The sequence below is a fragment of the Coregonus clupeaformis genome, chromosome 7 (assembly GCF_020615455.1).
Source record: "Coregonus clupeaformis isolate EN_2021a chromosome 7, ASM2061545v1, whole genome shotgun sequence".
Classification (NCBI taxonomy): Eukaryota; Metazoa; Chordata; class Actinopteri; order Salmoniformes; family Salmonidae; genus Coregonus; species Coregonus clupeaformis.
Window position 1 is genome coordinate 17,358,644 of NC_059198.1, and position 27,324 is coordinate 17,385,967.

Sequence of the window (27,324 nt, forward strand, 5' to 3'; positions counted from 1 at the left end):
AATAATAATTTAGATGATAAAGATACTATTGTTGTGATGAAAATAATGTAATAAGGAAACGTATTTATGCATTTTCTTTGCCTCTCACAGTTGTAGGCTATTCCATGGCTACATCGAATTATATGGTTACATGGGGACGTAGACCTTGACTTGAGGTTCATAGATATCCTATGTTGAGGTTATTGTCATTTCTCTGACGTCATATTTGAGCGGGAGTGCGCGGCGTAGCCGGAGCTGTGCGTGTGCTGGAGTCTCCGCTGAGCTGCGGTGTTGTGCTTGTCTCTCTCATACCCCACTCTACAAAGTTTGGCGAGCCATATCCTTCTGCATTCAAACAGAAAATATCTAACATCGTTTCGTTCAGCACAAATTCAATATTTTACAGACACAAAAAAAGGAACAGAAGGAACTAATATCCAGAGGGTAAGTTATCAAGTGCGCGGATTGGTGAAATGATGCATTACGCTCTAAGCTTTAATTGTGTTATCACAGTAAAAACATGATTTAATTTACCTGTATATATAATGGAGATGGATCGTTTTCATTCGTTTTTTGAACGGCACATAAGAAAGTTGGTTTAATATACAAACGTAAATTATTAATTATAATTTGACGCACATCTTCAACTTTTTTATCGTTCTTTTTTTTCTCACGGGTTTCCTTCACGCATAGCCAAAGGCATATGCTGGTAGCCCCCTTTTCTCCTTTTCGTTAGGTGGTCAAACATAACCAAAAATGGAACGCACCCCGGTTGAAATTTTCAAGGAAGACAAGTGCCTCTCCGCGCTCGCCGAAGACTGTTATATGAATGCTACTACGCAGTCTGGATACCCAGAAGGTCACAATCTGACTTTTGACTCTGACTGGGAAGAGGATCCCATGTCCCCAATCATCCCCATCATCACAGCTGTGTACTCCGTGGTGTTCGTAGTGGGCTTGGTGGGCAACTGCCTCGTCATGTATGTTATCATCAGGTAAGGTTTATCATGATCTATTTGCTCACTCACCTCAATATTGCATTGATATCAACTTTGACAATATATAGGCTATTGCTAAAGATTTTTGGCAAATTAATGGTATGCTAAAAAATACAACATTACAGTAAGATGCCCATGCATTACACCTAACCACATTTTAGCACAAAAAAACAAAAAGTACATTTTTCTGACATCTGCAACACTTGTGAGCCACCCAGTGGCAGGTGCATGTTTAAACTTTATTGTACAAAATGTACAATCACTATATGGTTTGTTGATTATTTTGTTTCAATCATGACCCATTCAGAACATATACTGTACCGTTCTATTGGAGGGAACAATACCTTTTTACTATTGGGCCTTTTTACAGTTGGAATGCTACATCTTTTTGGGGCGATGTTTATAAGAGTTTTAAATGTGTCATTTAAAACCAGTGGCCCTCTATAATGCTGATTGGGTTGCTTGCACCTCATTGGGTTTTATTTATGCTGTGTAGACAAATAAATCAGAGCTGGTGTCATGTGCAGTGCACCAACACCTCACAAAGTGCTCCAGACTAGACGATTACCGCAAATCAGTTTTATTGCACATTACCTGTCATCCACAGTGCCATTCAGTCACTTCCCCAAGTTTATTCCATTCTATTGGTTAGCTAATTGCGATACACTCTCAGCTCTCTGTTTTTTGTAGCCAGCTCAGTTGAGAATTTGTATATTTTTATCTGGTTGACAGATTTTTTTTCTTACACATCTTCTTCTTAATAGAAGTTTCCTAAATTATACATTTAGTAATCTCGGTTACCCAGAAGTAAAATTATAGCAAGAATTGTCTGTCCACGAGAGATTATACATTTAGCAATCAGGAAATGGAATGCACTTGCAAAGTGGATCCAAATATGATTTATTTCATATGATTTATTAGCATAACACCAAATGGGCATAATGGAAGTCCTCTACTTCTGAACTCAAGTGGCAACATGTCACTGTTGTTATGGTTACATTACCACCTCAGAGCTGTGATTGATTCTAGGGAAGATTGGGGTTTCAGTCCTGTTGTTATGGAGTTATTTCACTAGGGTCTGTCCTTAAATCACCTGTGACAGAAGTCATTGGAAGATCGAGGCATCATCACCCCTGCAGTGGCTGGAACTTTATCATGTGCTCCCAAGGACTAGGATTTGACTATGGTAATGTCCCAAATGGCACCCTATTCCCTATATAGTGCACTATTTTGACCAGACCAATATGGGCAACATACAATATGTCTTGTGCAAAATGCAACAAAATGAGATACAAGCTTTTTACGGGATGGTTAAACGATATGCACATTTGAAGCAGTGGTCTCCACAGCAATTACCCATTGCATGCTCAATAATATAGGCTGAGTGAAATGGAGCATGTCCAAGGTATTGATCCAAAAAGCAACAGGCTCAACTAACCTCTAGTGGATCATGTGTATGGTTACTGACCAATAGTCTATAATACTATATGTACGTTATGCTGTAGCCATTTCAGATCTTAAAGATGCAGTTCTTTAAAGGCAATCTGGGATTCAAATGCAACAATGCGGTCACCCCGACACTTTTGGGGTAAACAGCTGAGGGATGGGGCTAGAGAAATGTAACTACACTCAAATTCATAGACTGAGCTATGGATGCAAGGACTGACCATCCATGAGATCAAAATGATTGTTTTAACCATGTTTTGAAGTTTAGACAGTTGAGACAGCTACTGCCAGGTAAAACATTTGAACTAAGCTAATGACACATTTATATGTTAGCCTGTATTCTTCAATAATCAATGGCCATCTCCGAAGTCTGGCTTGCCTATTTCTTACTTCAACTGCACACTGTGTACTAATCGTACTACATACTATTTAGAACGTACTGTTTATTAAGATTGAATGCAGTAAGCAACAAATATCAGCATACTAGGCTCATCCTACTGAGAATGCGTCATGTAATGTGCAATTACGTTGAATCCCGCCATTCGTTCATTTTGGTACAGCGTGCCCCCCTCAGCTGAATATCAGTTGATGTCAAACACACGCGGGTCTTGAAAGACGACTCTCTTCCTCAAGTGTGCAGCAAATTCTACTAGATGAAACGCTGAAATGAGGATGATATCCTGGCATTTAAAGCATACACATTTTTTTAAATTTCATATACTACTTTGTATACTATTTTGCATACCCAAAATGCCTACTATTTAGAACGCAAGTAGTCAGACACGGCCAGTGGCTATAAATAATTTATTTAAAAGTCCTAAAATGGATGTACCAATCCCAGATTGCCACTTTAAAGTATAAATCGGATAAAGTAGATTACTTACATGATTGGGACACAATTTATAGTACCCCCCCAGAGGAAGTTGCCGCCACTATTTCAACATAATTTCCTGTCCAAAAGAGGAAATGCACCACAGGTGGTTGGTGGCACCTTAAATGGGGAGGACGGGCTCATGGTAATGGCTGGAGCGGAATAGGTGGAATGGTATCAAATACAGCAAACACATGGTTTCCATGTGTTTGATGACATTCCATTTGCTCCGTTCCAGCAAATATTATTAGGCTACTTATACATATTCACGAATTGGGTGTGGGAATTTCCTCATGGAGTTGATAAACATCAACAAATAGGGCACTTACAGCTGTCAGTGTAACTAGCTAGCATGCTAACCTAAACTACCTAGCTAATCTTATCTCTTGTTGTAATTTTTTTTTACTACACCATATTCAAAAGATTAGCCAGATGGCTTTATGGCTGGTTCTGGAGCTGGATTTGTCAAAAGCATTGATTTAGGGAAAACTTCGCAACAGATGGAAACCACTGGCCTATCTTTGACTTCACCATCTATTGTTATCTTCAAAGTTTTGGCATCTTCCATAAATTGCGGCCGCGAATCCACCATAGAAATAGTTAGAAAGAATAAGATGAGGCTCTGGTAATATGGGTAACTATTGAAATATAGCTGATATGCGTTTTTCTACATTTTAATGGACACGGTGCAATATTTGGTAGTTAGACTGCTGGCAGGCTTCGGCTACGGTACAGCAAAGCCAAGTCAGCCTGTGCTCATGGTACTCACAGGGGAAGTGAAATGATAGGCTACAATGACTTTGCTCATGATCATGCAGGCCGCAAATGACATGTAACTATAAATTCCTTTAATTTTCTTTCGTGGTTTCTAGCTAGCGTTACACCAATCAAAGCAGTGGAGCATTTAGTGAAAGCAAAACTTTAGTGGTCAAAATCATTCATCTTGGGGGGAAAATTGACAAATGATCTAATTTTCTGGGGGGGGTGAGGTAAGTGGAGGTGCAAAACAGAAGTTGGCACCCCGTATTTTAATTTGCTCCATGGCTCAGGCAGCCAAGTGGACCCAAGGCTGTTTGGCTCACCTCAGTCGCGAAGAGGAATAACTTTGCAGCGGTTTCTGATTAATAAACAATGCCATGCTGGTGGGTAGTAACATTCAAATAAACTCAGCCCTGAAACGAAACGTAGGCTGAAAATAATTTGTATGTCATATCATATAAAAAGACACAACATTCACATGGATTTGCCCAAAGAAGTAAGTTCAGATTTGTCACTTCAACCCCAAATATACACAACATATACAAAAGTACGTGGACACCCCTTCAAATTAGTGGATTCGGCTATTTCAGCCACACCCGTTGCTGACAGGTGTCTCCATAGACAAACATTGGCAGGAGAATGGCCTTACTGAAGAGCTCAGTGACTTTCAACGTGGTACCGTCATAGGATGCCACCTTTCCAACAAGTCAGTTCATCAAATTTCTGCCCTGCTAGAGCTGCCCTTGTCAACTGTAACTACAACAACGGCCCAGCCGCGAAGTGGTGGGCCACACAAGTTCACAGAACGGGACCGTCGAGTGCTTTAGCACGTAGTACGTAAAAATTGTCTGTCCTCAGTCGCAGCACTCACTACCGAGTTCCAAATTGCCTCTGGAAGCAAGGTCAGCACAAGAACTGTTCGTCGGGAGCTTCATGAAATGGGTTTCCATGGCCGAGCAGCCGCACACAAGCCTAAGATCACCATGCGCAATGCCAAGCGTCTGCTGGAGAGTTGTAAAGCTCGCCGCCGTTGGACTCTGGAGCAGAGGAAACACTTTCTCTGGATTGATGAATCACGCTTCATCATCTGGCAGTCCAATGGACGAATCTGGGTTTGGCGGATGCCAGGAGAACGCTACCTGCCCCAATGCATTGTGCCAACTGTAAAGTTTGGTGGAGGAGGAATAATGGTCTGGGGCTGTTTTTCATGGTTCGGGCTAGGCCCCTTAGTTCCATTGAAGGGAAATCTTAACGCTACAGCATACAATGACATTCTAGACGATTCTGTGCTTCCAACTTTGTGGCAACAGTTTGGGAAAGGCCCTTTCCTGTTTCAGCATGACAATGCCCCCTGTGCAAAAAGCGAAATCCATACAGAAATGGTTTGTCAAGATCGGTGTGGAAGAACTTGACTGGCCTGCTTAGAGCCCTGACCTCAACCCCATCAAACACCTTTGGGATGAATTTGAATGCCGACTGCGAGCCAGGCCTAATCGCCCAACATCAGTGCCCGACCTCACTAATGCTCGTGGCTGAATGGAAGCAAGTCCCTGCAGCAATGTTCCAACATCTAGTGAAAAGCCTTCCCAGAAGAGTGAAGGCTGTTATAGCAGCAAAGGGGGCGAACCAACTCCATATTAATGCCCATGATTTTGGAATGAGATGTTCGACGCGCAGGTGTCCACATACTTTTGGTAATGTAGTGTATCATACTTTGACTAAAACAATGACTTATTGACTTAAATTGTTGTGCACCATCATGGGTAAGCACTGGCCATTGTCTTTCAGCTCGAAAAAGTGGATTTCAACTGAAGTGGGCTTTTAAAAGTATGACAGCTGTTAAGCTAGCCCTGCCAAGATTATTTTTCTCCATATCAAAATATCAGACAGAAATGACTAGACTCATATATACATGACTGTTGTCATTTTCTCCCCTAGTTACAGATAGTTGTTTACAGATAAAAAGACCTTGAATGAGAATTTGTAATTACTTTTAGTAATGTTGGGAGTATCAATAGAAATGAAAATCACCAGGTTAGATGATGGCAATTTAACAGATGGAAAAGTTTCCCCATTGGGTTTCATCTAGTTCTTTCATCAACTGTCAATAACAATCTTTCATCACCTGAGTTCAAATACTATTTGAAATCTTTCAAATACTTTTGGCATTTTCTCTAGTCTAGCTTTTTTCAAACCTCTCCACAGGGACTCCCAACCATTATTTGAATTGTATTTCAACTATTCCAGAACTACAACACCTGATTAAATTAGTCTACTAATCATCAAGCCCTTGAATTAGGTGTGATAGTTCAGGGCTACAACAAAATTGTCAAACGTCTCAAGTATGGGTAACACATAGACTTAGATAGACATCGCATCATTGTATCTGTCTCATTATGGCATTTGTGAGAGCATGGGCAGTACCATTGAGGCAATCTCCATTTTGAAGTAGTCAATTTGCTTCTCCTACTACTTCAATGAGTTTGCAAACAAACTGGAAGTGTGCATACTGCCACCTAGAGGGTGTTGTTTGAACAGGTATAAAGTCAAGATTTGCGATTGAGTGCCACCTGCCATTATGGAATGTTTGCTCACGAGTATAATTCATTGGCTGATCCCTCCTGATGACACGGATGGAATCATGTGATCCTTCCTAACCCATAGGAAGCCACCCAGTTGACAACTTCAAAAATGGTGAAAGTCCTTAATGCCGCTGAAATGGGCACTAGAGTCCTCTATCTATCTCTATGGGTGTCACGCTCGTCGAACAGAGAGGACCAAGGCGCAGCGTTGCGGGTGAACATATTATATTTATTCAACTGATCACACGATCAAAACAAAGAACGAAACGTGAAGTCCTTCGATACACAACCAAAAGGAACAAGAAACCACAAAACACAAAGTGCAAGACAAACAGTTAAATATGGCTCCCAATCAGAGACACCCAGCTGACACTCGTTGCCTCTGATTGGGAGTCACTCAGACCAACATAGAAAATAAACATAGACTTACACACCCTGGCTCAACATAACATAGTCCCCAGAGCCAGGGCGTGACAGTACCCCCCCCCAAAGGCGCGGACTCCGGCCGCGCCAAACAACCACAACAGGGGAGGGACCGGGTGGGCACTCCGCCTCGGCGGCGGATCCGGCTCCGGACATGACCCAGGCACGGGTTGTGCTGGACTGACGACGCACACCCCTGGCTTGATGCGTGGAGGAGGAACGGGCCGGACCGGGCTGACGAAGCGCACCCCTGACTTGGTGCGGGGAGCAGGAATGAGCCGGACCGGGCTGACGACGCGCACCACTGACTTGGTGCGGAGAGCAGGAACGGGCCGTGCCGGACTGACGACGCACACCACTGGCCTGGTGCGGGAAGCTTGGATGGGCCGGACTGGGCTGGCGACGCGCACCACAGACTTGGTGCGGAGAGCAGGAACGGGCCGGGCTGGGCTGTCGACGCACACCGTAGGCTTTGTGCGTGGAGCAGGGACAGGCCGGGCTGGGCTGTCGACGCACACCACTGACTTGGTGGGAATGGCAGGAACAGGCCGGGCTGGGCTGACGACGCGCACCACTGACTTGGTGGGAATGGCAGGAACAGGCCGGGCCGGGCTGACGACGCGCACCACTGACTTGGTGGGAATGGCAGGAACAGGCCGGGCTGGGCTGACGACGCGCACCACTGACTTGGTGGGAATGGCAGGAACAGGCCGGACCGTACTGGGGACACACACCACTGGCCCCACGCAGGGATCAGGAACGGGCCGGACCGGACTGGTAACACACCCCAGTACCTCTCGCCGTGCCTCCACACTTTCCCTCTCCTCTGTGCCCAGTGGCCCCCCTAACCTGGCGGCCTTCTCTGCCAACGCTTTGCACCGCTCTAACCCGTACACCTGCTGGCCCGACGTCGTGAGCCCCCCCCTAAAAATTTCCTGGGGGTCTCTCCTCCCTCTTGCCAGACTCGCAATCATCTCCTCCCACGTCCATCCTCTCTCCTCGTCACGCTGCTTGATCCAGTCGAGGTTGCCACGGAGATCTGCCAGCGATGGCTCCTGAACACGCTGCTTGGTCTGGTTAAGGTGGTTTCTTCTGTCACGCTCGTCGAACAGAGAGGACCAAGGCGCAGCGTTGCGGGTGAACATATTATATTTATTCAACTGATCACACGATCAAAACAAAGAACGAAACGTGAAGTCCTTCGATACACAACCAAAAGGAACAAGAAACCACAAAACACAAAGTGCAAGACAAACAGTTAAATATGGCTCCCAATCAGAGACACCCAGCTGACACTCGTTGCCTCTGATTGGGAGTCACTCAGACCAACATAGAAAATTAAACATAGACTTACACACCCTGGCTCAACATAACATAGTCCCCAGAGCCAGGGCGTGACAATGGGGTAACTGCATACGCGAAATGTGTCTGAAAGTGGGCATGGTGAAATATGTGGGTGGATCATCAGCGATGGACATAACATTACATTTACATTTTAGTCATTTAGCAGACGCTCTTATCCAGAGCGACTTACAGTTAGTGAGTGCATAATATTTTTTTGTACTGGCCCCCAGTGGGAATCGAACCCAAAACCCTGCCGTTACAAGCGCCACGCTCTACCAACTGAGCTATACGGGACCAACATCAGTGCTCTGTGATTGGTTAGATGGTTTTGATTGAGCGGTGTTGTTTTTCGTTTCTTAAAATGTTTTCATTGGTCAGTTCCTGTGTGGTGATGCTGTTTTATCGGGACTGATGGTTTGTTTACAGAGCAGTTTAGGAGAACTAACGTAGAATGTTAGGAGAATAAGGTTAAGGTTAGGAAAAGGGTTAGGGTTAGGCTTAGCTAAAATGCTCTCACAGAAACAGTTGAGTGGCAACAAATCTGCCCAATTAGCTGTTTGCTTTCCATACACCCACCTGTGTTGATACGCCCGTCTATGTTGACACACCCATGTTCCCGCAGCCATGTTGAGTTGCAGTTACGCATGACTTAAACGTCAAGGGGTCCCGAGGAGAGGTTTGAAAAAGGCTGCTCTAGTCTGCCAGATGGATGGAGTTTGCACTCGTCACTATTCTATTGGTTCCACTATGCCAGGCAAGCTGAATCAAGCCCAGATAGAGTATTTAAGATGATTTCAAATAGTATTTAAACTCAGATATGGACCTTACACATTCTACCCTACATTCTTTACTCTACGCTGTTTTGAAACAGGTACACAAAGATGAAGACGGCCACCAACATTTACATCTTCAACCTGGCTCTGGCCGACGCCCTGGTCACCACGACGATGCCTTTCCAGAGCACTGACTACCTGTTAAACTCATGGCCGTTTGGCGAGGTGGTGTGTAAGGTGTTCATCTCCATCGACTACTACAACATGTTTACCAGCATCTTCACCCTGACCATGATGAGTGTGGACCGCTATGTGGCCGTGTGCCACCCAGTCAAGGCCCTGGACTTCCGGACACCCATCAAAGCCAAGATGATTAACATATGTATCTGGATGCTGTCCTCTGCAGCAGGGATACCAGCACTGCTACTGGGGGGCACCCAGTCCAACAATGGTGAGAGCGCTGGCATGCATGCAGGCACACACACATCATAAAAGCATACACACACACATACACATGCATACACACACTCATTCAAGAAAAACGCACAAACATGAATGCATGAATATGCACGGACGCAGGCAAGCACACACACATACAGTGCATTCGGAAAGTATTCAGATCACTTGACTTTTTCCACACTTTGTTATGTTACAGCCTTATTCTAAAATTGATTAAATTGTTTTTCCCCCCTCATCAATCTACACACAATACCCCATAATGACAAAGCAAAAACAGGTTTTTAGAATTTTTAGCAAGTCTTCTTGGGTATGACACTACAAGCCTGGCCCACCTGTATTTGGGGAGTTTCTACCATTATTCTCTGCAGATCCTCTCAAGCTCTGTCAGGTTGGATGGGGAGCGTCACTGCACAGCTATTTTTAGCTCTTTCCAGAGATGTTCGATCGGGTTCTAGTCCGGCCTCTTGCTGGGTCACTCAAGGACATTCAGAGACTTGTCACTCCTGCGTTGTCTTGGCTGTGTGCTTAGGGTTGTTGTCCTGTTGGAAGGTGAACCTTTATCCCAGTCTGAGGTCCTAAGTGCTCTGGAGCAGGTTTTCATCAAGGATCTCTCTGTACTTTGCTCCGTTCATCTTTCCCTCGATCCTGACTAGTCTCCCAATCCCTGCCGCTGAAAAACATCCCCACAGCATGATGCTGCCACAACCATGCTTCACCGTAGGGATGGTGCCATGTTTCCTCCAGACGTGACGCTTGGCATTCAGGCCAAAGAGTTCAATCTTGATTTTATCAGACCAAAGAATCTTGTTTCTCATGGTCTGAGAGCCTTTAAGTGCCCAATGCTAATCACGTAGAGGAACAATTCCCAAACAACCTCTGAGTGAACTGCTGCGCTGGGGAAGGAGGGCACAAAGGTTTTGCTATTAACACAAATTGGAGGTCAACAAACATGCACTGGAGAGCCTCACGTGACAAGATGGCGTATTGAACACACAGCGGTGCGATTCACCTCAAGATAAAAACGAAATATTCAATATCAGTAAGTTAGACTAAATATTAACACTTCATATACTCGTGGGTAATAACATTCAATCTGGATAATAACACAAAACAAATCATAAGGCTAGAGAAATGTATTGACAAATATTACAACAATAAGCAACACTCAAACATGACGGAGGATAAACGAGGAGAATCAATTTCCAAGAGAAAACGCGACTCCTCGATGGCTACAGATGATTTATGCTTTTCACCACTGGGACTGGTAAGTGTGGAAAGCGATCTGTTGAAGTCGATAAATGACAAACTGGGCATACTGGAGTTGGTCAGTAAGGATGTAAAGGAGTTGAAGGCGAGTCTTGAAATGAGTGACATAAAAGCTGCGATAATGGAGAAAGATACAAAAAAGCTAAAAGGGACAGTCACTAAGATAGAAACGGACGTTAACGGACAACTTTCTGAGAGAAGCCTTGCTAGACATACAGACTAGATCGATGAGAGAACATCTAATACTTACGGGTATCCAAGAAAAAGAAGGAGAGGTTACCGAAAAAATTGTGAATGACTTCTTTCTTACAGCGCTTCAAATCCCACTCGATGCTGTCGATAAAATCCAACTCGAACATTTGTTTTCTTTAAGGATAAAGTAATGGTTAAAGCCTAGGTAAAAGACTTGCTAGCACGAAAATAGGCATGAATGATCAGTTCCCGAGGGAGATTGCAGAACGGCGCAAAGTTCTGTACCCAATCATCAAGGAAAATAGATTAAAAGGGAAGCGTGTTGCTCTCGTAGTCGATAAACTGTATATTGACAACCAAATGTTCCGCGACGCAAAGACTACTCCATGGCTATTCTGAAAGTTCTAATAGAGGAGCCGAATAATTGAACACCCAATACTAGCCATGGTAGGGATTGTAATAATAAAACACATTTATAGTATTTTATAAAGGGATAAGACGGCATTACAAGAAAGGATAACAAGCGAAATAATACATCTTCAAATATAACTAATTAGAACACAAGTACTCAATCAACATAGTGTAGATAAAAACACAGCAAACAGAAGACATAGAAGGCACAGTATGTGGGTATGTGTGGATGTATTGTGATGGAAGGTGTGGTGTGCGTTTTTGTGTTTGGAAAAGTGTGGCGTTAAGTGAGTGAGAAAGGAAATGGTTGCATATCCCAGAACCAACGTGTGTCTGTGAGCAGATGTTGTGAGAGAGAGCTTTCAATTTTGTGCAGATGAGGGATATACATTTTAAAATAAAGTATACATCTAATCTATTTTTGTATTGTCCTATCATGATGAAACGGTCCCCAACCCTATATCCTAGACACCCACCTGAGCGACCCATACACCAAAGAGAAGTCCCCATCTGTTTTATGGCCCTGCTGTAAGTTGCCTATATGCAGCCAAAACAGAAAGATAAATGCGGTCAGAGACCTACTAGAGCAGCACCGCCCCCTCAAGATTCTGAGCCTGCCTGGCAGGGTTGGTCCTACAAAGCCAGAGCCCCCTGATGGGAGAGCATTATATACAAGGAAATTCTCAAAGCTGCTAATGAGAACCTTGACGACCTTGTACCTAGCCGGTGGGAATTCCGGTGGGGTACCCCCACCCAGGTAGTGGCAGTGCTGGCAACACTGGCTGCAGTAACCCATGGGGAGGGGGTCACACTCGGACAATCAGAGAGGGGGCATATTATTGTGGCCCTGGTGGCACAAAATAATCAAAGGTCTGACTGCACGGAGATGCTTGGGAAAAATGGTTACAACGGGGGACCAGAGTGTTTGTGTTTCATGGGAAGAGGGTGGATCGGATCTCCATCACCTAGGACTTGACATAGGTTAATCAAATCTCAAATTTTTGTCAATTTTTGCTCAATCTTGCATGCTTTCTCAAACAGCTGTAACTGTCACGGTTTTCTAAGCCAGAACCCAGAAGCAGACCAGGACAAGGTGAGTTGAACGAAGGTGAGTATTTATTAACAGATTCAAAAAGCGATGCAGAATAATCCAGGGGACAGAGCGGGCGACGGGGATGAGTTGGTGGAGGTGCAGTGGCAGATCCAATAGTGGCTCGGCAGCCGCCGACAACCAGGCAGGGGTTGGGTGAAGGTTCCGGGAGAATGACTGTAGATAGAAACAAACGGAGGTAAGTACACGGCAAGCCAACAAGGTGCAAAACAACAAAACTAACGCTAGTAGCTCAGAGGCTGATACGCTGACAAACATACTGTTCATGGCTAATGATCCGGCAGGGAATGGATGTCAGGTCAGAGCTTATGAAGGGTGATGATCAGGACCAGGTGTGCAGATAGCTGATGAGATGCAGGTGCGGGTAATCGGGAGATCTCCCGCCTAGCAACGTCGCCCGGCAACCAGGCAGGGAGCGTTCAAGAACCTTCAGAAAACAGGAGATTCAGAGCAGAAAAACGGCAACACAGGCAGGAACCGACTCAGGACGCAGGGTTCATGACAGTAACTGTATATGCATTCGTAAATCTTGTCCTTTCTTGAGTTGGGCTCTGGGATGTAACAACCGTTGAGCATCTGAGCTTATGGTTGATTGTGGAGGAAAGGGGTTGAGTGTGTAAGAGTATGTGCGTGTGTGTGTGTGTGTGTCTATCCCACATCTGTTGCAAGGGGGTAAGGATGTTAGGGAGAATATAGGATGAACCACAATAATTGTTTGATAAAATAATAATTACTTGACAAAAATGTAATGTAATAGATTGGCAATCCGGGTTATAGGTAACAATCCTTTGCATGAACTGCCAACATTATTACGCATATTAATTGATAATGATGGGAATTAAGATATGCAAGATATTTGAATATATATATTTTTTTAATAGCTATATATATATTGAGATGAGAGCATTGGAAATGCTTTTGGCGGTTGACCTGCTTCTGTTTTGTGGGTGGCACTGTGTGCTGTTTTCAAAGGATGGGTCCTGGCCTCTCGGGGGGCCTAGTGATCCGGGGGGACGGGGGTGGTATGCCGATCACAGGGATGACAACCCAACTTGGGATGGGGAGGGGTCTTTAGCGGGGGGAATAGTGGAGAGCAATTGGATGGTTACTTAGTAGCAATGCAAATATCATGGTACAGCTATATGGACACTCAATCACTATGGTATTTTTTATTGGTAAATTTACGAACATATATTATGATAAATAGATTTGAAACTTGTATCTCATTATGGTAAGTGGTGAAATAAGTATAGCCAGTTATAATTGTAATGGCTTAGCAGATAATAACAAAAGAAGAACAATATTTACATGGCTCAAAGAGAAGGAATATAATATCTACTGTTTACAGGAAACTCATTCAACAATTCTAGATGAAGTTGTGTGGAAAAAGGACTGGGGGGGCGAAATATACTTCTCCCATGGACAAAGAAACTCAAAAGGGGTGATGATATTAATTAACAGTAATTTCGATCCGAATGTGCAAACTGTCCAAACAGATCCGCAAGGTAGATGGATGATTTTAAATATGTTATTGGACCATAAACAGATATGGTTAATTAACCTTTACGGAACCAAATAATGATGATCCACACTTCTTTGACAATACAGTGGGGAGAACAAGTATTTGATACACTGCCGATTTTGCAGGTTTTCCTACTTACAAAGCATGTAGCAGTCTGTAATTTTTTATCATAGGTACACTTCAACTGTGAGAGACGGAATCTAAAACAAAAATCCAGAAAATCACATTGTATGATTTTTAAGTAATTAATTTGCATTTTATTGCATGACATAAGTATTTGATACATCAGAAAAGCAGAAGTTAATATTTGGTACAGAAACCTTTGTTTGCAATTACAGAGATCATACGTTTCCTGTAGGTCTTGACCAGGTTTGCACACACTGCAGCAGGGATTTTGGCCCACTCCTCCATACAGACCTTCTCCAGATCCTTCAGGTTTCGAAGCTGTCGCTGGGCAATACGGACTTTCAGCTCCCTCCAAATATTTTCTATTGGGTTCAGGTCTGGAGACTGGCTAGGCCACTCCAGGACCTTGAGATGCTTCTTACGGAGCCACTCCTTAGTTGCCCTGGCTGTGTGTTTCAGGTCGTTGTCATGCTGGAAGACCCAGCCACGACCCATCTTCAATGCTCTTACTGAGGGAAGGAGGTTGTTGGCCAAGATCTCGCGATACATGGCCCCATCCATCCTCCCCTCAATACGGTGCAGTCATCCAGTCCCCTTTGTAGAAAAGCATCCCCAAAGAATGATGTTTCCACCTCCATGCTTCACGGCTGGGATGGTGTTCTTGGGGTTGTACTCATCCTTCTTCTTCCTCCAAACACGGCGAGTGGAGTTTAGACCAAAAAGCTCTATTTTTGTCTCATCAGACCACATGACCTTCTCCCATTCCTCCTCTGGATCATCCAGATTGTCATTGGCAAACTTCAGACGGGCCTGGACATGCGCTGGCTTGAGCAGGGGGACATTGCGTGCGCTGCAGGATTTTAATCCATGACGGCATAGTGTGTTACTAATGGTTTTCTTTGAGACTGTGGTCCCAGCTCTCTTCAGGTCATTGACCAGGTCCTGCCGTGTAGTTCTGGGCTGATCCCTCACCTTCCTCATGATCATTGATGCCCCACGAGGTGAGATCTTGCATGGAGCCCCAGACCAAGGGTGATTGACCGTCATCTTGAACTTCTTCCATTTTCTAATAATTGCGCCATCAGTTGTTGCCTTCTCACCAAGCTGCTTGCCTATTGTCCTGTAGCCCATCCCAGCCTTGTGCAGGTCTACAATTTTATCCCTGATGTCATTACACAGCTCTCTGGTCTTGGCCATTGTCGAGAGGTTGGAGTCTGTTTGATTGAGTGTGTGGACAGGTGTCTTTTATACAGGTAATGAGTTCAAACAGGTGCAGTTAATACAGGTAATGAGTGGAGAACAAATACTTATGTTATGCAATAAAATGCAAATTAATTACTTCAAAAATCATACAATGTGATTTTCTGGATTTTTGTTTTAGATTCCGTCTCTCACATTTGAAGTGTACCTATGATAAAAATTACAGACCTCTACATGCTTTGTAAGTAGGAAAACCTACAAAATCGGCAGTGTATCAAATACTTGTTCTCCCCACTGTATATGGAGGCTTAAATATCCTGACCTAGTGAGATATACATGGCGGAGACTCAATCAAGCTAGTCGTCTGGAGTTCTTTCTTATGTCATTCTCGTTGGCACCAAAAGTATAAAAAGTGTTGATAGGGGACATAATGTGGTCGGACCATCATATAATTACCATATACATTACACTTTTTCCACGTGGGCGAGTATATTGGAAATTGAATCAAAGCCTATTGGATGATAACTTGTTTTTACTAGGACAGAGGAATTTATAGCAGATTTCCGACATAACATAGGTACAGCAAATCCCCTTATTGTATGGGACACTTTTAAATGTGCCTTTAGAGGCCATGCAATTCAGTACTCATCTCGAAAACAAAAGCAATGTAGGTCAAAAGAGTCAATACTAACAAAGGAAATAGAATGTCTAACAGAACAGATAGATAGCAATAAAAACTGTAACATAGAGGCTCAGAATAAATTAGAGGAAAAACTAAAAGAAATTGAGAAACTTATTCAAGAAAGATCAAGTGTAATATATTCTAAAAAATAAAGCAAACTGGATGGAATATGGGGAAAAATGCACCAAATTCTTTTTTAATTTTCAACATAGAAATGCTACCAAAAAGAATTTACTGAAACTGGTTAAAATTACGGAGTCACCCATGATTCACCAAATTATATTTTGAAGGAGGAAGCAAAGTACTTTAAGCATATGTTTTCATTTCAGTCGCCTCCATCTCCTCTGACTGAAGCTAATTGTAGGGATTTTTTTGCTATTGATAATGTAAAATTAACAGCCATACAGAAAGATTCACCAAATTATATTTTGAAGGAGGAAGCAAAGTACTTTAAGCATATGTTTTCATTTCAGTCGCCTCCATCTCCTCTGACTAAAGCTAATTGTAGGGATTTTTTTGCTATTGATAATGTAAAATTAACAGCCATACAGAAAGCCTCATGTGAAGGTGAAATTACAGAGGAGGAACTTCTGGATGCAATTGTCACGATCGTTCATTAACGAGAAGGACCAAGGCGCAGCATGATATGCATTCATATTTATTTCCGTACTGAACACACGTCAAAAGAACAAAAACGAAACGTGAAGTCCAAGGTAGACAAAATAACATACCTTTACGGAACAAGATCCCACACCCCACTAGTGCCAACAGGCTACCTAAGTATTGTCCCCAATCAGAGACAACGAGCTACAGCTGCCTCTGATTGGGAACCACCCTGGCCAACATAGATCTAAACGATCTAGAAACTAACCTAGACAAACCCAACACAGAAAATACACACCCTGACTCAACCAATACAAGTCCCTAGAGTCAGGGCGTGACAGTACCCCCCCCCCCCCCCAAAGGTGCGGACTCCGACCGCGCCACATAAACGTAACAGGGTAGGGGCCGGGTGGGCATTCCGCCTCGGAGGCGGATCCGGCTCCGGAGTGGAGCCGCTGGCCGGAGCTGGACTGGACCCCGGTGGAGCGGATTGCTCTGGCTCCGGAGTGGAGCCGCTGACCGGAGCTGGACCAGGCATCGGTGGAACAGGCACGGGCCGTGCCGGACTGGACACACGCACTACTGGCTTGGTGCGGGGAGCAGGAACGGGCCAGACTGGGCTGACGACGCGCACCCCTGGCTTGGTGCGGGGAGCAGGAACGGGCCGGACTGGGCTGACGACGCGCACCACTGGCTTGGTGCGGGGAGCAGGAACGGGTCGGACTGGGCTGACGACGCGCACCACTGGCTTGGTGCGGGGAGCAGGAACGGGCCATCCCGGACTGGCGACGCGCACCACTGGCCTGGTGCGGGGAGCAGGAACGGGCCGTACCGGACTGGCGACGCGCACCACTGGCCTGGTGCTTGGAGCAGGAACAGGCCTGGCCGGGCTGGCGACGCGCACCACTGACTTGGTGCGAGGGACAGGAACAGGTCGGACCGGGCTGGCGACGCGCACCACTGGCTTGGTGCATGGGGCAGGAACAGGCCGGGCCGGGCTGGCGACGCGCACCACTGACTTGGTGCGAGGGACAGGAACAGGCCGGACCGGGCTGGCAATGCGCACCACTGGCTTGATGCGAGGAGCAGGAACGGGCCGAACCATACTGGGAACACCCACCACTGGCTTAGTGCGGGAATCAGGAACGGGCCGGACCGGACTGGCGACACGCACCACTTGATTGGTGCGAGGAGCGGGACTGGGTTCCTTCATTAACCCCCGCTCCTTCTGCTGCCTAACCAGCTCCTCTTGCCGTGCCTCTACACTTTCCTTCTGTTCCCTCTGAATCAATGACCCCCTTAATCTGGCGGCCTCCTCTGCAAAACGGCTGAACCGCTCTATCGCGGCCTCCTGCTGCCTCGTCATCCACGGCGTGAGCCCCCCCCCCCCTAAAATTTTTTGGGGTTTGTCTCTCCCCCGTGCTCATGGCCTCCATCCCTCTTGCCAGACTCTCTCTCCTCATCACGCTGCTTGATCCAGGATTGGTAGGATCTTCTGTCACGATCGTTCATTAACGAGAAGGACCAAGGCGCAGCGTGATATGCATTCATATTTATTTCCGTACTGAACACACGTCAAAAGAACAAAAACGAAACGTGAAGTCCAAGGTAGACAAAATAACATACCTTTACGGAACAAGATCCCACACCCCACTAGTGCCAACAGGCTACCTAAGTATGGGGCCCAATCAGAGACAACGAGCTACAGCTGCCTCTGATTGGGAACCACCCTGGCCAACATAGATCTAAACGATCTAGAAACTAACCTAGACAAACCCAACACAGAAAATACACACCCTGACTCAACCAATACAAGTCCCTAGAGTCAGGGCGTGACAGCAATTAAAGAGTTTAAGTCTGGGAAAACTCCAGGGTTGGATGGCATACCAGCGAGGTATACCAAACCTTTTTTGATATACTCAGAGGACCGTTATTAGCATGTTTTAACCACTCCTATGTAAATGGTAGATTATCAGACACTCAAGAAGAAGGTCTGATTTCATTATTACTGAAACAGGATACAAGTGGGAAATATAAAGATCCAGTCCATTAAAAAAATTGGAGGCCCCTTACACTTCAGTGTTGTGATGCAAAAATTCTACCAAAATGTATAGCGCATAGAATTAAAAAGGTATTGTCGGACATTATTCACTCTAATCAGACAGGTTTTTTTACATGGACGATACATTGGAGATAATATAAGGCAAGTACTGGAAATAATAGAACACTATGAAAAATCTGGGAAACCAGGCCTGCTATTCATAGCAGACTTTGAAAAGTTATTTGATAAAGTACGACTGGAGTTTATATATAAATGCCTGGAGCATTTCAATTTTGGAGTATCTCTTATAAAATGGGTTAAAATCATGTATAGTAATAACCCTAGGTGTAAAATAGTAAATAATGGCTATTTCTCCGAAAGTTTTAAACTGTCAAGAGGAGTAAAACAAGGTTGTCCACTATCGGCATATCTATTTATTATGGCCATCGAAATGTTAGCTATTAAAATCAGATCCAAAAATAATATCAAGGGATTAGAAATCCAGGGCTTAAAAACAAAGGTGTCATTGTACGCTGATGATTAATATTTTCTTTTAATTCCACAACTTGAATCCCTTCGCAGCCTCATAGAGGATCTAGATACATTGTCTAACCTCTCTGGATTACAACTAAATTATGATAAATGTACTATATTATGTATTCGATCACCTAAAAAATGCAATTTTTACATTACCATGTAGTTTACCAATAAAATGGTCTGATGGTTATGTGGATATACTCGGAATACATACCCCAAATGAAATAAATGATCTCACTCCAATAGATTTTAATAGAAATTTAGCAAAAATAGATAAGATCTTGCTACCATGTAAAGGTAAATACCTGTCTATTTGTGGAAAAATCACCCTGATTAACTCTTTAGTGTTATCCCAGTTTACCTATTTGATTATGGTCTTGCCAATGCCTAGCGAACAGTTTTTTAAATTATATGAGAAAAAAAGATTCCCTTTTATTTGGAACGGCAAGCCAGATAAAATTAAACGGGCCTATTTATATAATGAATATGAATTCTGAGGACAGAAATTATTAAATATTAAAGCATTAGACCTATCACTAAAAGCTTCAGTCGTACAAAAGTTATACTTAAATCCGAACTGGTTCTCTAGCAAATTAGTAAGATTGTCTCACCCCATGTTCAAGAATGCCCTTTTTCCCTTTATTCAGATTACAACCTCTCACTTTCAGTTATTTGAAAAGGAAATCATCTCCCAAATAACACTATTTCTAAAACAAGCCATAAAAAGTTGGTTGCAATTTCAATTTAATCCTCCAGAAACTACAGAACAAATAATGCAACAAATATTGTGGTTAAACTCAAATATACTAATTGATAATAAACCATGATTCTTTGAAAAAAAATTTTTAAAAGGTATAATCTTCGTAAATTATATCATAGGTAGGACTGGTGGAGTTATGTCACACATGCAGCTAACAAAAACATTTGGAAATGTCTGCTCTACCCAAAATTACAACCAAATAATTGCAGCATTACCTCAAAACTGGTAGAGGAAAGTGGAAGGGCGAAAAAGTAAGGAACTTGTCTGTCAGCCCTGCATTAAAGAATATAATTGGTTAAAGAAAATTGTGATAAATAAAAAATATACCAGTTTCATTTAAGGACCAAAGGATTGACAGCCATCCAATATAGATTACAAAATAGTTGGGAAGAGATTTATGACGCACCGATTCCATGGCATAGTGTTTATGAACTGATATGCAAAATGATGCCGAATTCAAAACTTAAAAATTATTATTCAAAATTCTTGCTACCAATAGAATGTTATTTATTTATATGGGGGATACAATCTTCCCAGCTCTGCAGATTTTGCTGCGAAGAGACATCATTAGATCATTTGTTTTGGTACTGTCCATTTGTTTTTGGTCACAGGATCAGGAATGGCTGAAGGATTGCAATATTTATCTGGAGCTAACCCTGCAGATAGCACTACTGGGTGATCTTAAAAGTCATAGTCAATCGATCAATAATATGATAATACTATTAGCAAAATTGTTTATTTTCAATTTACAATCTGTAGAAACAATGACAATAGAAGGGTTCAGAACTTTTGTGAAACATCACAGTACAGTTGAAAAATAGAAATCCAATATGGATGGTGATAAGAGATAGATGGGAGGTGTTGAATGGAGCTGAAGGATGGGACTAATAACAACTAACAACAACTAATAACAACAAGATAACTAATGTAAAGTATACTGTGTCCATAATAAGTATATAAGTTATAGGTTGAGAGCTTTTGTGAAAGAGCACAGTTAGAAAGATATGGCATATAGAAGCAAACCGGATGGACATCATGAAAATAATTGGAGAGGTTGAGGGTAGAGGAAGTTCAGGAGTAAAAACAAACTAAATAGAATTATTGTAAAATTGACTGTGTCCATAAAATTTATATAGTATGTATAAGCTGGAAGTAGAGACCTAAGCGTTGTTGTTCACTAGTTTACTCCAATTAGGGAAGGGGTGGTGGGGTTGGAAAATAATAAAGGGAAATATATATTTTTTAAATGATATGTATGTATATGTATTTATATATATGTATGTATATTTGCGAGAGAAAAAAACATATGGGGGATTGGAAGTGATGCAGACAATTACATTGATAGAAGTTACAATCTATCTGCAATATTAAAGCTAATCTATCCCCCCCCATAAAAACACAACAACAACAAAAAACACTCCAAGCGGGCTGTCATGTGCCTTTTACTGATGAGTGGCTTCTGTCTGGCCACTCTACCATAAAGACCTGATTGGTGGAGTGCTGCAGAGATGGTTGTCCTTCTGGAAGGTTCTCCCATCTCCACAGACGAACTCTGGAGCTCTGTCAGAGTGACCATCAGGTTCTTTGTCACCTCCCTGACCAAGGCCCTTCTCCCCCGATTGCTCAGTTTGGCCAGACGGCCAGCGCTAGGAAGAGTCTTGGTTGTTCCAAACTTCTTCCATTTAAGAATGATGGAGGCCACTGTGTTCTTGGGGACCTTCAGTGCTGCAGAAATGTTTTGGTACCCTTCCCCAGATCTGTGCCTCGACATAATCCTGTCTCGGAGCTCTATGGACAATTCCTTCGACCTCGTGGCTTGGTTTTTGCTCTGACATGCTCTGTCAACTGTGGGACCGTATATAAACATGTGTGTGCCTTTCCAAATCATGTCCAATCAATTGAATTTACCACAGGTGGACTCCAATCAAGTTGTAGAAACAGGATGCACCTGTGCTCAATTTCGAGTCTCATAGCAAAGGGTCTGAATACCTTTTCTAAAAACCTGTTTTCGTTTTGTCATTATGGGATATTGTGTGTTGATTGATGAGAATATATATATTTTTTAAATCAATTTTTGAATAAGGCTGTAACGTAACAAAATGTGGAAAAAGTCAAGGGGTCTGAATACTTTCCGAAGGCACTGTATACACACACAGTCCTTATGGGTGAAATTTCCCAAGAGAACATAATAAACATGCCTTACACTGTGCACAGATTGAGTTGGTTCATTTTGTTTTTGCTCTCAGATTCCTTTGGTAGAGTGAATCAAAGTGCAGAAGTGCCCGTCTAATCTCAGAACATAGAGGTCTAATACAGCACCATCTCTCTCCTATTTTGTAGAGGGGAAATGCATTACGTCTAAGCCATCTGTTGGTAATGAGCTTGCCGTTATCCTTACACCACATATTGTTTCTGAATACAGATGGAGCTGTGGATAAGTGAAAAAAAATCTGTGCTATTAGTAAGATGTTACCCTTTGAGTGTGCATTAGCCATTCCATAACAGTGTCGCAGATTGAGAGATGAACCAGACACAGCTTGAAATGTTATGTGTTCTCAGAACACTTTGCTTGAGCGTAGGTGCATTTCATCAGTGCTTTTTCTTTCTCGACCTCTCCTCCCACCACTTCCTCTAGGAACCACGGAGTGTGCCTTACAATTCCCTGAGCCGTACGTGTACTGGGACACCCTGATGAAGGTCTGTGTGTTTGTGTTTGCCTTCGTGGTGCCCGTGCTTATCATCACCGTGTGCTACACCCTCATGGTGCTGCGACTCAAGAGCGTACGTCTCCTCTCGGGCTCCCGGGAAAAGGACCGGCAGCTGCGGCGCATCACCCGCCTAGTCATGGTGGTGGTCGTGGTGTTCGTAGTGTGCTGGACGCCCATCCACATCTTCATCCTGGTCAAGGCGCTGGTGAGCGTGCCCGAGACCACCGCCGTCATGGCCGCCTACTTCTTCTGCGTGGCGCTGGGCTACACCAACAGCAGCCTCAACCCCGTCCTCTACGCCTTCCTGGATGAGAACTTCAAGAGGTGCTTCAAGGACTTCTGCCTGCCGAAAAAGCTGAAGGGGGACAATGCCTCAGGGAGGAACAACAAGAGCACAGTGAGGGGAGGAAGGGAGGCCCCACTTCCACTGGAGAACCCAGACGGGACTAGAAAGCCGGCATGACTAGCCATGGAGATGTCTTCCACTTCCCGCGTTGGAAAGGAAGACTCCAATGATCTGGGCCTAACCCAGGTGACATCAGGAATGTAAACGCATACAGCAGTGCTACTTTTCCTCTCTGTAGATAACTCAGACTGTAGATGACTGGTGTTCCATTGGTTTTAATGTTAGGCCCAAATCAATAGTCCGACTCATACTTAGAAAAGGTTATATCAATATTCTTTGATATCACATTTATTTGCACACATAATCTTTGATATCAAATGTATTTGCACACATTTTCTCAGTTTTACCATGTTCCTTCATAGTTACTTGTTATGCTGACTCTACATCTTCACAGTTCTAAATGGATTGTAAGTTGCAACATCCTCCTTCTAGCCTCTGCCATTCAATTAAATAGTTATCTTTGTCAAAACATCAATAATGATTGGGGAAGCGCTTTAAAGGGGCAATCTGGGATTGGTACATCCATTTTTGGACTATTTGATTTTTCCATGTGTCTCTACCAACCAATGTGCATGTGGTGCAGAGATCTGTTACCTACTTTGGGAGTGGGACACCCTTATGGCATGAGAACACAAACCTTAGTATTTGGGGCTAGGGAAAGGTTGTATTCTATGGAGATGAACCACAGGCCTCTGCATGGTGGTCTGCAGGATGGTAGCTACTAAAGAGCTGCTGGGAATGAGTCAGTCAGAATATCCTTTATACATGTTGATGAAATCCTCAGGGACATAGAATGGACTGTGTGTTAGACATTTTGCCTTGTAATATACTAACCAGCCAGTTTATTAGGTACACCACCCCGTTCACAAAAATGGATCGCTCCTAGAGACAGTGAGCCACGTGGCCATGGCTTGCTATATAAAGCAGGCAGACAGGCATTGAGGCATTCAGTTACTATTCGATTGAACGTTAGAATGGGCAAAACAAGTGACCTACGCAACTTTGAGCGTGGTATGATCGTCGGTGCCAGGCGCACTGTATACAGTATCTCAGAAACGGCCGCCCTCCTGGGCTTTTCACGCACGACAGTGTCTACGGTTTACAGAGAATAGTGTGACAAACAAAAAACATCCAGTCAGCGGCAGTCCTGTGGGTGATAACACCAGCGACCACACCGGGTTCCATTCCTATCAGCTAAAAACAAGAAGAAGCGTCTCCAGTGGGAACGTGATCACCAACACTGGGCAATTGAGGAGTGGAAAAACATTGCCTGGTCCGACGAATCCCAGGTCCTGTTGCGTCATGCTGATGGCAGTCAGGATTTGGCATAAGCAGCGTGAGTCCATGGACCCATCCTGTCTGGTGTCAACGATACAGGCTGGTGGCGGTGGTGTAATGGTGTGGTGAATGTTTTCCTGGCACACGTTAGGTCCCTTGATACTAATTTAGCAACGATTGAACGCCACAGCGTATCTGAACATTGTTGCTGACCAAACCCAATAGAGCATCTTTGGGATGAGATGGAATGGGCTGTTCGAAGCATGATTGTACCGCCATCCAATCTGCGGCAACTGCGTGATGCCATCGCGTCAGCATGGACCAACATCCCTGTGGAATGTTTCCGACACCTTGTAGAATCCATGCCCCGAAGAATTCAGTCTGTTCTGGAGGCAAAGGGGAGGGTGGGTGGGGGGGGGGGGGTCTGACCCGGTAATAGATGGGTGTACCTAATACACTGGCCGGTGAGTGTAGCTGCTGATGAGAATTCACTACAAAAAATATGTTAAGTGCTTAGAGTTTTATTTGCTATATTCTATAAATGAATGTAGTTGTCTACTTATTTACATATCTTATTGACTTTATTTTTGGTCCATTTTTGTTTTTAATGTATCTATTTATCTTACTGTATTTATCATTTTTTCTGTCTCTTTGTATAAATCCCAAATAGCACCCTATTCCTTATATATTGCATTTATAACCCATATTTGTGATGCAAGTTTGTCATTCTGTATGTTTCTGGGCCATATGTTTTGCCCAAGCAGCAGCTATTCTTCCTGGGGTCCACACAAAAACATAAAACACGACAAGTAACAAAGCACTGATACACTGATAGACAAGAACAGTCACACAAATTAAAAATATGATAAACAACAACAACAACAAAAAGATGTGCCTTTTACAGTCCAGGATAAAGCATCTCCAGCCAACTAAAGGTTTGATACTACAACATGGACACTTGGGTCAATTCAGCACTCACATTTATCAAAATACAGCCTTGCCAAACCCAAAGTCAAGCATGTATCAGTGTGCTGTTTGACCCTAGTTTGGCTGATGCTTGGGGGACTTTGAGAAGTCAACGAACTTCCCAGTGAGCAAAATGTGTTTAAAAGGACGTTGAAAAGATGCAGAAAATACATTAAAAAATACATATTGTCAACCAATTTTGCTCACTGGGACAGGCTCGTGAAAATCCTGGACTTGAATGTTTTTTTTCAAATTTGACAGAGGGCTTACATCAACGTTGACGTCTGGAGCTAACTCCTTTGTGTCAAGTTGTTCATTTTATGATATCAATCACATGTGCTGTTTATATGGCTTGCGCCTGGATACACGTATTCATATTTGGATATTCATATTCTTACCATAGAGAAACATGAGTATATCAATGCAACCTAAGAAAATTAATATATTCAGATTACTGTATGATAAAATATACATAAATAAATACTATATGCATCGTATACATAAATTGTATAGTCAGAAAATATATTTCACAGGCATTTTGAAATGTACCAGTATTTCAAACATGTCAATGAGCATTGCAATGGGACATATTTAAACTAAATAATTCAAGTGTTTAAACGTTTGGTCAAGCAACGTTGGCGAAGTAAATGCTTGATTGTCAGCTCTGTTTGTAAATGTTCTAATTCCCACCGCTTATCCTTCGAAATGTATATTCAATGACTTTAAGATGTACTGTGTAACTTACATGTCTTTCATTCTTCGAGCCATGGCATTTGTAAAACCTGAGTCATTCTCAGAGCCATATAGTACATTATAAATCCATTCCTCTTCAGTTTAAATGGGCAATCTGGGATTGGTACATCCGTTTTTGGACTATTAAATGAAATATAACCATTGATTCTTGAAGAATATAACTTATGAGTGCTTCATTAGCTTAGTTCAGCTATTATACCAGAACCCAAAATATAAAGTTGTTTGCCATTTTGATCAAAATGGCAAACAACTTTATATTTTGCATCCATAGCTCTGTATATGAATTTTTGAGTGGTTATATTACATTTCTCCAGCTCCATCCCTCAGCTATTTACCAAATGAAGTGGCGTTGTGACTACTTTGTTGTTTTTCAAATCACAGATTGCCCATTTATGAGAGTTTGATAACCAACCTAATTCAGTCCGTCTTATCTGAATAAGGACCTGGGTAGAGCACTGTTGATATAGCCTTCAGTGAGATTTTTGAATGATTTTAAAAAGGAAGATACTTAAACACAATCTTGGTGTATTTTTAGACCTGTTTTAATGTTTCATCATGTCCTTTTCTTTGTGACTAATTGCTGTGTATTTGTACAGACAGCCTTTTAGTCATAATAAAGGCACAGACACACAGTTATGTAAGTGACTGTCTTGCTGTGAAAACACAGAAACACTTTTTTTTTTTAATGTGTTTAGAGTTGAGGGCAACAAGACTTTGAGATATGATTCAAAGTAATAATAATAACAATAGTTTATTAATCCAAACGAGACAGAAATGTGTCTTCTGCTGTACCCAATTATGCTGTAGTTTGAGAAAACATGAGTGAAAACTCAGTTATAATCATCAAACTTGTCCTAATTGGTCATTAACTGTTTGTTAATATCATTGTTTCATAATCTCATTCACCCGTTCAGTTTTCAGGAGGTGCTCAGCGGTGGCGTCAATAGGCCTGGGCTTCTGGGTCTTCAGCCCCGGATGTTTTTGATGCAGCCCCGAACCATGCAGTATAAAAAAAAAATGTTTTACTGACAACTTTAATTACAAAAAAAAACTATCCAATATAATGTGCCAGGCAGTAGAGTGACGCGGTGCCTGCTGTGATTTCAGAACGCAGTGGATCACTTCTCT

General features: G+C 43.1%; 1 pseudogene; it reads left to right on the forward strand.

Annotated features, from left to right (window-relative positions):
• Window positions 1-268: 268 nt before the first annotated feature.
• Window positions 269-24,075, forward strand: LOC121570621 (annotated as a pseudogene).
• Window positions 24,076-27,324: the final 3,249 nt, after the last annotated feature.